A 15710-nucleotide genomic window follows, 5' to 3' on the forward strand; every position below is an offset into this window, starting at 1 on the left:
AGATGCCAAGCATCTAATCCCACTGATTTCTCCTTTGTGCCACCTTTTCCTAGAATCTTTCCTCACCCCTATATTCACTCATGCTATCCTTGATTCTCTCATCAGTAGATTCTTCTCACCTTTTCACTGCTACACCCACTTAATTACAGACTCACTTTTACAGTCTCTTGCTAAGGGCTTGTTCTCGCATACACCCATTCACTTGCATATTTCAACAGAAAATTACTATGCAAAGAGTTCTTGGTACCTTGCATTCTGAACTAAGCTGCTTCTGAGCGTTGCTTCCACCCTCACCTTCTCTTTCTCAAACTTAGTGCAACCAAAGAAGACGAGATGGTGAGGTTTGACTACCTCTCATCCACCCTATACAAGGAGATAGACAAGCACACTTAGGGGTTGGAGAAAATGGGGTTAAAAGAGTTTGCAGAGCTGCCATGGGAGGAGCTCTAGCACAACTTTAAGGCCGCTAAGTAGTTGGAGCAGCTATAGAAATCCAAAGTCATAACGCTCCCATCAGGTGAGAAGAGAACATTCAATCCCCTCTATATAGCTAAAGCCTTCAAATTTCCGGGGCTGAAGGGGACAAGCTAGCCGAGGATGATGATCTGGTTAAGGAGTTTGGCCCACTAGAGGGGAAGGCCAAGGAATTCAAAATATCAGACACTACAAATGACGAGCGATCGAAGCAACTACACTTCGTGGTGGAGATGATAAATCTTGTCCATATACTGCATGTCGAGAAAAGCCTACGGAATGGTGAAGGCAGAAAAGGCAAGAACCAAAGTGGCATGGGCTGAAGTGCTATTCAATAATCTCAAGGATCAGATTGGCAAGATTAACCACCCGAACATTAAAACAAAGATTGGACCTGTTAACCCATTCCTAGGGTTAACAAGAACTACCACCAATATCTTACATCAAGGATTCAAGGTAGATACACCAAAGGGTCATACATTCAAGATATGAAGCAATGGTGCCTAAATCTACAATGACGGGCGCTCGTAATGGTGTGACGGAGTATTTATGGCAGTTCTCGCTTCTTCAAGAGCATGTGGTAGCATGTAGGATGAAGCTCCAAGTGATGTAATTCATGGATATATTATTAGAGTAGTCATTGTAATAGCATTAGGCCTCTTATAAGCCTAAAGTGCCCGGCCGCCACAGTTTAAGTGAGTGTAAACACTTATGGCCATGTATATAAGTGAATTTCTCTCACGATACAAGATACTCTCCCATTTTGTAATTGAGTCTTGCTCTTGCTAATATCTCTCTCTAATGCATGCTAGTGAGTGTGTGGGAGTGAAGTGAGGTGAGAGGAGGGACGAGTACACATAGTGCAATGCGGCGGTGTGACAATGCTCATGGTGGGAGTGAAAACACTTATGGCCATGTATATAAGTGAATTTCTCTCACGATACAAGATACTCTCCCATTTTGTAATTGAGTCTTGCTCTTGCTAATATCTCTCTCTAATGCATGCTAGTGAGTGTGTGGGAGTGAAGTGAGGTGAGAGGAGGTGCACTAGAATTACTTCTCAAGGAATTGTGGAACTAGGCAACCGAAAGGGTTACGAGCTCAGCCATTGGAAAGATCATCACGACAGTTGCGGTTCACCAAGTAATCTCTTGTTGGATGTGTTTCAAGGTGGGTTAGGGTGAGCTATAACATTTTTGGCACTGTTGCCACCCAGGGAGCCATCCATTGGTTTTCTCCATTGTTTTTCCTTTAATCTACGTATTACCCATTGCCCATTATCTTAATTAATGGTTTCCCATGAAAAAGATGTGGATTTGATGGAGATTTATGTGTAATTTTGTGAGAAATAGCTTTCTTTTTTGTTTTGTAAAGAATGCTTTTTTGCTTAATTTGTTGTTGTTGTTAATGTGGTTTTTAATGTTCTTAGGGCTTGCACATAGTTTGTATTAGGCTTAGTTTGCATCCATTGCATCAAACAATGTAATAGAATGTAATTTTTAGTGAATGTTAGCTCTCTTTAGTGTTAAACATAGAACTAAAATCATTAATTTTAGCTTAAGTTGTGTGTTTTTTGTTGAAATTGTTTGCATTAGAGTGTTATCAAGCATTAGGAGTAGCTTAATCCTTCAAAAACATTCTCAAAACCATCAAAAAAACCCTTGAATTCCACTAATTTCTCTTAATGGACTCGTTTTGTCATTAAGGGTGATTAATCTTGTTCAAGAGGTAAAATTTTTAGAAAATGTGTTAATTAGGGTCCAAATTAATCATGTAAGTAGTCAAAATTAATGTTTTTGAGTGTTTTGAAAGCATCTACATGCTTCAAAATACCTAATTACATCAATTGGAGGAATTTGACTCTCATTTTCTTAATTGTGCCTTAAAAGAAGAGATCAAAATTAAGAGTCTAATTAATCTCCTATTTTAGATTAATTTACACATGCACATAGCTTAGCATTCCCTTGCTCTATCCAATGATGTGCTCAATTATGTGAATTAATTTTAGGGATTAGTGGTTAATTAGAGTCCTTGAAGGAAAAGATTAGTGAAAAGATTAATCCTTGGTTAGTTCTTTATCACCTTTTTACATAACTCATTAAGGCTAATGAGCATTCAATGAGTAGATGCCCATGAGTTGTCAAATTTTCCATTTTGGGAGTCATATATGAAGGGTGTAAGGGGGTGTCATGAAAGGTTGACTTTTTTTATTGAAACCACTTATCTTTTTGGGGGAAAATGCCTATCTCTCCTTAATTTAAAATTCAAAAAATATCCCCCCCAAACAAGAAAATTTGAATTTCCCACTAGACTCCAAAAAAAAAATTTTAAAAAAAATGGTTCACGCGCATGAACCATTTTTTGCACTCTCATGTCCTAAGGGTTCACGCCCTAGGCGTCCATGCCCAAAAAAAAAAAATCAATTCACATCTTAAGCCGTTTACGACGTGAACCCTAAGGTGTTTCATGGCGTGAAATAGTCCCTACGCACTAAAACGACCATCCCAATCCCCATTGTGTATACAAGAAACCTGCCTTTTTGTACTGCATATATTGTAAATCCTTTGGTCATGGGGTTGTTGCAAGATCAGGGTGTCCAGGGACTGGGACAATTCTTGGACAACAAATTTGGGGAGGAAAGGTACTTTAAACGAGATCAAGAAACTAATAGAAAATACACATACACTCAAGTTAACCCCAATATAACTTAAATTAGTATAAATTAGTCCAATTTATCAAAATTAACCAAAAATATGACAAAACAATAAAAAAATGATCTTTCCATACTTAGAGTGATCTAATTTTTTTTCCATAGATGCACCAATACAAGTACACTAGTCCCTATATGTTTTAGATGATTTACATCAAAAATATAATTTTACTAATTAGATTATTAGTATTTGCAGGCCTTCTGATAGCCTGGAAGAATTTTAGAAAAGAGATCATTAAAAATCAAACCATTGGATTTGCAATTTTGACTAACCACCACATTCTACCAATGTCTCACTATCTACCACTCTTTTGATCTACAAGATTATACATTTTTAAGTGGTAGTTATTGTGGGTGCAAAAAGTGGCATATATTATAACACTTTAAAGACCTTGAAATATTTAAAGAAAATAGACAAATAGCTTAAAAATTTCTCAAAAAATCAAGTTAAGCTCTATATTATGTGAAGATCTAAGATGCAAAGTGGAAATCTCATATGAGTTTATATGTGAAAGATATTAGCATTTTATGGAACCAGCCCAAATTTGGGATATGATGTATACATTGAGCTTGTACCTAAGGAAATGAGGACTTTTAAGTATCTAATGCTTAATTAGATTATGCAACTATATTCCCAGCTTTGCATGTGACGTTCCAAAAAAAGAACTTGAAAGGAAATTCCTTCGTTAGCTAGGAGAGATTGGCCACTAAAGGTAAATAAATGCCTGTTTTTTTACTATTTACAGGGTGCCTGAGTGGACAAAACTGGGCACCCTGATCCTGCAACCACCCCATGGTACTACTAAGCATCCCAATTCATCAATAATTAATTCAAAAACTTCATCTCCTGTGCACCAAACAGAAATAGTCCAAAGGGTAGAAACCGCTCAGGAAGCAGTTATGCAAACACTTCAGTATTTCTATTGTCACACGGATCTCACAAAGTGGTAGGCTGCATAGTTTGGAATACTTCCATGCCCATAGTCACTGACACTTTTCAACCCATGTGTGAACGATTTGGCATTGACATGTTCCAAGATTGCCCAAGACGAGTTGCTTCAATGCAACTTCTCACAAAATACAACTATAAACATCTTAAGTGTATGGGCAATTGTCCATATGTAACGTCCCTCCCAAGCCATGTATGTATGTGTCTCTTTTAATATAGATTTCAATAAGAAAAGAGAGTGTAATTAGAAAGAGTGAGACAATAAGGCTAGAAACATTAGAAAAGTGTTAGAATAAAAATATTAGCTCCAAAAATCCTAAAAGAAATAAGAACATAAGAATAGTTCTATTAAGAGATAAGTATCCCCAAAAATAGAATTTCGATTTTAGGTGATAAGAGGTCATATTTAGAGTACTTTTATACATTTAGAGTCAATGCATACTAAAAATGTGGAAAAACAGCGCGTTTCTAAAGATGGTGCGTTTGCGGCTATATACAGACGTTTTTGCCTATTCTGCCCGCGCTGGCTTGTAGACCACATGCCTTCCCGTTCTTTTGACTGGTTATATGACCATATTCTGAGTTTTTATCAGAGAGTTATGGCCGAAACAGTTTGCTGTTTCTGTCAGGGTCTCTACATAGAGAAAACTGTGAGAAGACAGCAAGTAGTCTCAAGGTAATCCTAGATTTTGAGATGCATATATCCCTTCATTCTTATCTAATATCTCAGAAAAGAAGCTTAGATTTCTATAGTCTTTTGGAGGAAGAGACCAAAACTCCATAGCTTTTCTTTTAGAGAAAGAATAGTATGCCATAGCCCTGTAAGAGAAGGCTATTTTGCCATAGATCTTAGAAAGAGAGAAGAGTCACAGTATGAGTAAGAGGAGATAAAGCTTGGAGATGATTGGATGATTTCAATCATAAGACAAGGTATTAGAAGACTCTATTCTCATATGTCAAGTTCTAAAGCTCTTGTTAACAAGCAAAGGCAATGATAAACGACAAATTTCTATAAGGTATACACATATTTTGTTTTTCAATTATATATCATTCTTAGGGGTTGAGGTATGGCCCCGGCTTCTCTATTGATTGTTACAGTGATCTATTTGATTGATTTACCATTTAAAGTTTTAAGCAATAGCATATGCCTTAATAAAGAATGTCTTATCGCAATCTCAAGTTGAAATGCTAAAATCTTTGTGAAAAAGATTGTTTTCTTAAAAAAGGTGACATGGATCCTAGTCATATGGTTTAGTGAGTAAATGGATTGTTATCTTGGTTAAATTAAGGTACAGGTACAACTTCTCCCTGCCTTGACGCTGCCCCGTTCTTGTGCTTGTGTAGCCGGGCGGAGACGTTAGTAAGGCCCGGAGTTGGCCCATGGTATCCCTCATACCATTGGGAGAATGAGGTTTGCCGATTGAGGCAAGTGATTGTGATGATGCTGCCTAGTTCTGAGGGCCCAGGCTAGTGCGGTGAATTAGCCCACCCTAGTGCGCAGACATCCCTCTGAGGGGCGGGAGGATCGAGCGATGGAGCTTGAGAGGGCGACAGGCCGGCTTGAGTCCTCGCCAGCGGCCGACGATGAGGTGTATGGTCCCGTAGGGTTTTGCCCAGCATGTGGAGGCTGGAAGGCCGAATTCTAGATCATCGGCGGTATAAAGGAAAAGAATAAGAGAGCCAGTTTGGCTTGTATGAAATTGATTCATGTTTAAACTTTGTTTTTATAAATCTTATCTTTGGCATTATTGTATTGTGGAAAAAAGGCAAAGGCTGTTTTAATAAACCTTGTGAAAGGGCCTTAATTAAGGAACATGTTTGTTTATGTCAAACAGTGTGGTAGGATTAATTAGAAAACAAATTGACGCGTGAGTAGGGTGGAAAGTGGGAGGATGGAATGCCCCGACGGCACCATCCTACGGACGGGTGGACCCGATTAGTCGGGTAGCTTTCCAACATACTAAGTGAAAGCCCTACGTTAGATAAATAGGTTCTCGAACAATTCTATTCTAGAAGACTAGGCCAACGGCTGTGCCTTGCATGGATGAAGAAAAAAGCGTTGTCTCTAGGAATCAAGACTAGTAGTTACCCAATTTATGTGATCAATTACCCTATGGGTGATTTGATTTTAGAAGACCACGCTCCCCCTGCGGGATAGAACTAGGTCTTACCTATGAATCATATCCTTGAATCTCTGTATGGTCAAGGTGTCGATGAGTAGGAAATTTTCTCTAAGATAAGACTTAGCGGACTATCTTAAGCGTTTCCCCCATTTGTGGAAGGGGGGAACCTTACAAGTGGTATCAGAGCCGATCTTAGTTCCTAGGATTTGTTTTTCAAAGGTTAACTATCAAGGGATTAAAACAAGTAATTGGTTATCATATGAGGACGAATCAATCATCTCTACTGGCCATAGAAGTGATTTGAATATCCTCACATGTTGAGACAATCATCTTATGAAATTGTGCTTGTATCTTGGGGGTGCACACGCAAGATATTTGTACAATAAATTTGAGAAATTAGACTGGGGAGAAAACCTTTTGTGAGGAAAAACATAGGGTGATCAAATTAAGAAACTAGTGAGAGACTGGAAGGATAGACCGAAACTTGTTTAGAGAAATTTTCAGGATATATCTCATTAACTTGCATATTATAAATTATTAAGATTGTAACTCCATTAAGATTTGAATAGTTGACGTGTGAATGCCATCCATTCGATACTGTACACTAGGACGATCATCCAAGATCTTTAAACCATCTCAGACAAACATGGGTCTTGGATGTGTAATTCCCAAAGGATCATGCTCTTAGATGTGTTAATCCCAAGATACCAGATGTGTAATTCTCAAAAAAATGAAGATCTCAGATGTATTAATCCTGACTGCCTTCAAATGTGGTGCTATGATAAGTATTTGATAGTTTTGAACTTTTAATGGATACAATGAAAGAAGCAAGCTCACCCTTGCTCGCGTCTAAAAATCATAAGAAATGCCAAATTAGTTGGAAGCATTGTTGTCAATCTAACCATTGGAGCTAAAAAGTTAGAAGCATTGTTGTCAATCTAACCACTAGAGCTAGAATCAGTTATGAGATGCCATGAAAGTACACCTTCGTGAAAGGTTTTGTCCTCCAGGATTTCGAGAGGATAAAATGAACGAATTTTTAGAGCTAACCCAAGAAAGGAAGACCCTAAAAGAATACCACCTAAACTTCTCCGATTTGCCCCAGAGATGGATGAGGTAACTCTTCTCCATTGATTCATTTGGAAGCTTAATCTACCTTCGAATAACCTCATCAAGAATGTAAAACCATCCTCTATTTCAGAAGCCATAATTATAGCCAGAGACTGTGATAAAGTTTTATATATATATATATAGAAAGTGTCGAGAAGAACATGAGTCCTTCCATGTTAATAAAGAAGAGGTCCCCTAATTCAAGAGGAACGTCAAGCCCACCCTTGGCTACAAGGAATCATGAGCTAGAGCAAAAATTAGGTCAAGAAATAGGGATAGTAGGGTTAAAGTTAACTGAATTCAACAAGTATTTCTGTGAGTAAATAGAAGAGGATTGGTGCAAGATTCATGTGAAGTAATGTGCATGATGAATAGAGGTATTCTACAAGACGATACTAAGATTATGAGATTGCTATCATAGATTAGATTACGTAAAGGATTGATTCTCTTATATTTTTCCATGACAATTTATTAAGTACCATATTACATGGAGGTATAGAATAAGGATTTCGAAGGTTCATATCATATGAGAGGTATATGGATGCATGAATTTAGGATAATAAGGCCTATTAACTTTAGAATGATAGACATTTTGGAGGCACAACAAAACAAGACAAACACATGAAATAAAAGACTCTTTAAGAACAATGTTTAGATAAAAGAAGATTTTTACCTAGTGGTGGGGACACCAATTTGAAAGAGACAAGAGGATTTACTTAGATACTACCCCAGCTCGCGAGATGAGGACATCTCGAATCTTTTAAGTGGGGGAGATTGTAACGTCCCTCCCAAGCCATGTATGTATGTGTCTCTTTTAATATAGATTTCAATAAGAAAAGAGAGTGTAATTAGAAAGAGTGAGACAATAAGGCTAGAAACATTAGAAAAGTGTTAGAATAAAAATATTAGCTCCAAAAATCCTAAAAGAAATAAGAACATAAGAATAGTTCTATTAAGAGATAAGTATCCCCAAAAATAGAATTTCGATTTTAGGTGATAAGAGGTCATATTTAGAGTACTTTTATACATTTAGAGTCAATGCATACTAAAAATGTGGAAAAACAGCGCGTTTCTAAAGATGGTGCGTTTGCGGCTATATACAGACGTTTTTGCCTATTCTGCCCGCGCTGGCTTGTAGACCACATGCCTTCCCGTTCTTTTGACTGGTTATATGACCATATTCTGAGTTTTTATCAGAGAGTTATGGCCGAAACAGTTTGCTGTTTCTGTCAGGGTCTCTACATAGAGAAAACTGTGAGAAGACAGCAAGTAGTCTCAAGGTAATCCTAGAGTTTGAGATGCATATATCCCTTCATTCTTATCTAATATCTCAGAAAAGAAGCTTAGATTTCTATAGTCTTTTGGAGGAAGAGACCAAAACTCCATAGCTTTTCTTTTAGAGAAAGAATAGTATGCCATAGCCCTGTAAGAGAAGGCTATTTTGCCATAGATCTTAGAAAGAGAGAAGAGTCACAGTATGAGTAAGAGGAGATAAAGCTTGGAGATGATTGGATGATTTCAATCATAAGACAAGGTATTAGAAGACTCTATTCTCATATGTCAAGTTCTAAAGCTCTTGTTAACAAGCAAAGGCAACGATAAACGACAAATTTCTATAAGGTATACACATATTTTGTTTTTCAATTATATATCATTCTTAGGGGTTGAGGTATGGCCCCGGCTTCTCTATTGATTGTTACAGTGATCTATTTGATTGATTTACCATTTAAAGTTTTAAGCAATAGCATATGCCTTAATAAAGAATGTCTTATCGCAATCTCAAGTTGAAATGCTAAAATCTTTGTGAAAAAGATTGTTTTCTTAAAAAAGGTGACATGGATCCTAGTCATATGGTTTAGTGAGTAAATGGATTGTTATCTTGGTTAAATTAAGGTACAGGTACAACTTCTCCCTGCTGCCTTGACGCTGCCCCGTTCTTGTGCTTGTGTAGCCGGACGGCGGAGACGTTAGTAAGGCCCGGAGTTGAACCATGGTATCCCTCATACCATTGGGAGAATGAGGTTTGCCGATTGAGGCAAGTGATTGTGATGATGCTGCCTAGTTCTGAGGGCCCAGGCTAGTGCGGTGAATTAGCCCACCCTAGTGCGCAGACATCCCTCTGAGGGGCGGGAGGATCGAGCGATGGAGCCTGAGAGGGCGACAGGCCGGCTTGAGTCCTCGCCAGCGGCCGACGATGAGGTGTATGGTCCCGTAGGGTTTTGCCCAGCATGTGGAGGCTGGAAGGCCGAATTCTAGATCATCGGCGGTATAAAGGAAAAGAATAAGAGAGCCAGTTTGGCTTGTATGAAATTGATTCATGTTTAAACTTTGTTTTTATAAATCTTATCTTTGGCATTATTGTATTGTGGAAAAAAGGCAAAGGCTGTTTTAATAAACCTTGTGAAAGGGCCTTAATTAAGGAACATGTTTGTTTATGTCAAACAGTGTGGTAGGATTAATTAGAAAACAAATTGACGCGTGAGTAGGATGGAAAGTGGGAGGATGGAATGCCCCGACGGCACCATCTTACGGACGGGTGGACCCGATTAGTCGGGTAGCTTTCCAACATACTAAGTAAAAGCCCTACGTTAGATAAATAGGTTCTCGAACAATTCTATTCTAGAAGACTAGGCCAACAGCTGTGCCTTGCATGGATGAGGAAAAAAGCGTTGTCTCTAGGAATCAAGACTAGTAGTTACCCAATTTATGTGATCAATTACCCTATGGGTGATTTGATTTTAGAAGACCACGCTCCCCCTGCTGCGGGATAGAACTAGGTCTTACCTATGAATCATATCCTTGAATCTCTGTATGGTCAAGGTGTCGATGAGTAGGAAATTTTCTCTAAGATAAGACTTAGCGGACTATCTTAAGCGTTTCCCCCATTTGTGGAAGGGGGGAAACTTACACCATAGTACCCTTAAATGTGCTTACACGCTTATACAAGCTAAGGCACGAGAGACAATAAAAAAGAATGGAAAAGATAACACTTCAAAATGGGTAGAATAACATGCCTTAAATCAGAAACCACAAGAGAAAATAAAACCTTCTAAATCCAAGAGAAACAAGGGGCATCAAACTATCCAAAGCAAAGCTGAATTAAAGGACAAGGAAAAGGAGCCTGTGGAGGACATAAACCCAAAAGGGGACATAAACCCAAAAGAGCCAAAAGCTACACATGATGCAGAAGCATCCACCTCAAAGGCCACCACACAAACCACAAAATCCATATGTGCGGCAGAGGATACAAAAGCCCAAAAGAAAATTCGATCTCGTTGCATTGGCAAACACAATGAAAACCTGACGATCCAAAGAAAGTCAGAAGATGAAACATGTTCCTCTAGTACATCACTAAGTTCTTCACTCAGTGCACTTCCCATACTAATCTAGAGACTAGAACCCACCCAACCACCCCAAATTGAAAATCATGATCATATGACATATGTAGAATGCAAAAAGCAAGCTCAGGAGAGCATGCTTAGCATGGTTGAGTGTCTTACAGGATCACCGGTTGTGATTTAACCTAAAAATGCTAATCCTAAAAAAGCAACCAAAATACAAAACCCAGAGGAGTACCACTTCTCCTTTTAAGAGGAAGACATACTCTCTATAGAAGAGTCATTAGAAATAGATTACACGAATTATGTGATTGATAAAGCACGTGAGGAATTCGATGAATCCCTTATGAAATTAAAGAGCAGTCTCTCAAAACCTCATTTGGAGGAATTCTCTTCTCTCATGGGGTGAAGCCAACATAACATCAGCACTTTCACCTTTAGGGGCTCAACATGAGTTATACCAAGACATAAAGAACTACATAGGACAAAACTGTAAGGATTTGCAAGTTTTAAATAGAACTTAGCTAGAATTGTTAGAGGACTAAGTGTGCCATTGTACACGTTGGGTACTCTTGAAAAAGCTGAGAGCCAAAAAGAGAACAAAAGTGAATGGGAATATAAAACAAAAATGGGATCTAAAGCTAAAACACAAACTGAAACATCCATGGTTCCTCTTGAAGATTCTATCATGGTATGGTTAGATTTTCCCACAAGCAATGATGTTAAGCGCAAATGTGCATTGATTAGACGACCCAGAGCTAGTCATAACATCATGACAATAGACACTTGGGTGTCATTGGGACAACCTAAATTCATCTTCCCTATTGACAATAGTCTTGCAAGAGGAGCCAATGGAAAAAACATTGAAGTTCTCGGTTACTTTATCTATGCTAACAACCGATGAATATGTGGAATTTACATTCCATGTTACCCTAGATTTCCTTGAGTATGATGTCCTTGGTGGAACTTGGATACATGACTCGTTGTATTCAGTTGATGAATCCATGCAAAAAGTCACCTTGAACACTCCTACAGGCATTGTGGAATTTACATTCCATGTTACCGTAGATTTCCTTGAGTATGATGTCCTTGGTGGAACTTGGATACATGACTCGTTGTATTCAGTTGATGAATCCATGCAGAAAGTCACCTTGAACACTCCTACAGGCATTGTGCAATTGCTCTTAACGGGAGGAAGAGACCTTGGGGAGGAGCTGGAACTTCCAACATATCTTATTGAAAAGATCGCTAGGAATCTGGTTGGATTGGAACTTTCCAGTAAAATCACCACATCTCAAGGACAATTTTATCCAACACGAGAACACAATCTCATGACCCTTGAGTTATGGGATTTGTTAGGTCAACCAACACTCATGGATCATCCTGAAAGAATTCCCTTCACACAAGACTTGAACATGCCATGTTTGGGGTACCTTGCACATACAAGTATATTGAAACTAACCCCCTTACAAGTTTTTTGTGGTTGAGTATGTGTTGGAAGTAGATTTGATCTTGGGGCATAAATGGACTATTGTTACCCAAGCACCACTATGCTTTGCCAGTGATAGGGTCATCATGATGGTCAACGGCACAAAGTTGACAATACCATACTGCAAGGAAGAGGATCCAACCCTAATGGATATCTATGATGCTGAATGCAAAAATTTACAAGCCTCTTCCATGAAAGACCCTCTACATAATGACCTACCATCTGCGATCAACGACCAACTCTGATAAAGCATCTACTCCTTCAACCCCATCCTTACAAATGAAGTTCGATGCCAAAACCTTGCAGTCAGAGCTATTTCTCAAAAAATTCCCCACATGCAACCATCTATCTCTAGCAAGGAACTCAAAGGAAAATCCCCGAAGCCTATGCCTCTTCAAACCTCACCAAAGGAGACAACAGCATGCTCAAAAGCCTCATCATCAATAGCCACTTGTAACGTACCCATCTTCACTAATAAAGAAATGTCCATGCAATTATGAGTTTTTATGGTATAAATATCAATAATTTAATTATTTGAGTCATTTCCACTTAGAATCATCAAATTCTGAGCCCAAATTTTTGATCAATTGCCCTATGGGTGATTTGATGCTTAGGAAATCACGCTCCCCCTGCGGGATAGAGCTAGGTCATACCTATGAATTGTATCCTTGAATCTCTACAGGGTCAAGGTGTCGATGAATAGGAAATTTTTCTCAAGATAAGACTTAGCGGACTATCTTAAGTGTTTCTCCCATTTTTAAAGGGAGGAACCTTACAATTGGTATCAGAGCCTGTTTGGCTCCTAGGAATTGCTGTTTAAGGACTGTTTTGTAATAAATGTTTTACCTAACATAATTAGTAAAGACATCCTACTAAAACAAATAAATTAAATCGATGTTTGAATGATTGTAGGAAGAGGAAGATGCCTACTCCAAATTTCTAGTTTTCCAATGCATCTTCGAGACTGCTAGTCACTCCTCGAATTTCGAGTTCCGCGACACCATGGTGCAGATATTAGAGAAGATATCCCTCCCTCATTTCTCTCGTATTCAGAGAGGATGGGGTAGAGATTTCTGGAGTCGTGGGCCGAGATACTTCATCATCCGAGCAGATCAGACTGGGAACCTCACCACCGACCTTAAGCGGATTCGTTGGATTGAGAAGCTGAAGATGGTCCGCTTATTTTGGTTCATCGGTACCCCCAGGGACGACACCTCAGTGACTATAGATGGGGTTCGCATACCTCAGGATCGTTGGGTGTATGACAAAGTGATGCAGGTCTTACCTGCTGATAGAGTAGCGGTGTTTGGACCCACCCCAATCCAGAGTTTACCACCCTTACCATCAGTTTTTAGAGTCTTAGAAACTACAGCGGAACCCCCATATTTCACATATGTGGACCGCTCTACCCTTATGTCACAGTGAAGCCTAGGAATTTCCCTTGATGTCAAATAAGACTAATTATATTAGTCTCAGATCTTTGTAATAAAACTTGTCCTTGTAAATATTTGGAAATAAAATAATTTCAATGGTTTTGCTCTCCAAAAATTAAGCGTTGTGCAAATATGAATCTTGTAATCTTAAAAATTGTTTTTACGATGATGACCAGGATGACCACCCTCCACTTCCCAATGCGCTTTACACCGATACCCAGGAGAAGAAGCTCCTGCTCAAGCAAATGCAACCTCCCTCCTTTAAAGGAGAAGGTTCAAAGGTTGAGAAGGATGCTGAAGTCTGGATTGAGGCGATGGACGATTATTTCTCTGCTGCCGGTACTGGGGTAGCAAATCAGTCTATGCTCGCACGGTTTCGCCTCACTGGAGATGCTAAACTCTGGTGGAAACAGTGGTGCCGTGACAAGGAGGTCACCGAGCATTCTCAAACGTGGGAAGACATCAAGCAGGCAGTAAAGGAAAGATATCTTCCTCCATCCCATGAGTCCATAAAGATGAATGAGTTTTTTAGTCTTAGACAGTGCACCCTAACTCTTGAGGATTACTATTCCAAATTTATTACCCTTCGGAAGTATGCCCCAGCTATGACTACTTCCCAGCAAGTGGCTCGTTTCTGCCAAGGTCTAAATGAACCCCTAGATTCCCGCCTTGAAGCAATGAGGCCAACCACTTTACAGGATGCTCTCATACGAGCTAAGCCCCTTGCGAAAGAAATGAAGACTAACAAACCGAAGAATCAAAAGAGATCTTACCCTGAGGCAAACCTTAGAGATCAACCCTACAAGAAACCTCAACAGAATTTTCCCTACTACAACAGAGGGCGACAAGGCAACTCTTTTGCCCCCCGCTCGTATGCTGCTTCTTCCAGAGAAGGCCCTCTGTGTTTTGAGTGCAATGAGCCGGGACACTTTAGAGCCAACTGTCCCAAGTTGGCAACATCATTCCCCCAAGGTAACAGAGGAAATCAAGGCCGTGGAACCCCTACCCACCAAGGTGCAAGAGGCAGTGGTCGTGGCAGAGGCCGCGGAGGAACAGTTGCTAGAACTGCCTGTGTTATAAGTGAAGAACCAACCTTGGAAGAGACTGAAGAAGAGCGCGCCACCGTCCATGCGGCGGTAGAACACCAAGGTCCGAATAAACAATTTGGTATAATCCAAACCCCCGCCACTCATCACGGTAAGCCATTTCAGCTTTTGATTGATTGTGGCAGTACCCATTCATTCCTTTCTCCTAGGTGCTTGCAAAAATTAAACTTGAGTCAAAAATCAGCTAGAAAAATGATTGTAGAGTTAGCCAGTGGGAAAGAAGTAGTATCTCGCCACTCTATAGGAAACCTTGATTTTGAGCTGGGTAATGAGCAAACTCATGGTCACTTTAGAGTCTTGCCACTAGGAATTTATGATGGGATCCTTGGGATGGATTGGTTAATTGCAAACAAAGCTAGCATTCATTGTAGCCAGGGGAGTATCACTTTTGAAAATGAGCATGGCCAAGTAATATCTGTTCAGGGGATCACAGGAAAATCTAAGTCTAGGGTAGTCAAGGCAAAACATCTTCTCAAGGGAACACGTAAAGGTCAGCAAGTTTTCTTAGTCAAACTCAACAAAGTCTTTAAACCTAGTATGGAGACAGAACCCTCTTGGCTCCAAGAATTTTCTGACATCTTCCCTGACGAGCTTATAGGGTTACCGCCTCCTCGAGAAGTCGACCATGAAATCGAGGTGATCCCTGGAGCTCAACCCGTCTCAAAAACTCCCTATAAAATGTCCCTTCCTGAAGCCATTGAACTTAAGGAGCAACTTTCCCAACTCATTGAACAAGGATTTGTACGCCCCAGTAGCTCTCCGTGGGGAGCACCTGTTCTTTTCCAAAAAAAGAAGGACGGGACTCTCCGCCTCTGCATAGATTATCGAGGGCTAAATCAAGTCACTGTCAAGAATAAGTATCCTATTCCTCGCATCGATGAACTTCTTGACAGGCTTCATGGGGCCAAAGTCTTTTCAAAAATAGATTTGAGGTCTGGTTACTATCAGATCAAAGTCAAGGAAGCAGATATACCCAAA

The sequence above is a fragment of the Cibotium barometz genome, chromosome 43, assembly GCF_041138505.1.
Source record: "Cibotium barometz isolate CiBa-2024 chromosome 43, ASM4113850v1, whole genome shotgun sequence".
In the NCBI taxonomy this organism is placed as follows: Eukaryota; Viridiplantae; Streptophyta; class Polypodiopsida; order Cyatheales; family Cibotiaceae; genus Cibotium; species Cibotium barometz.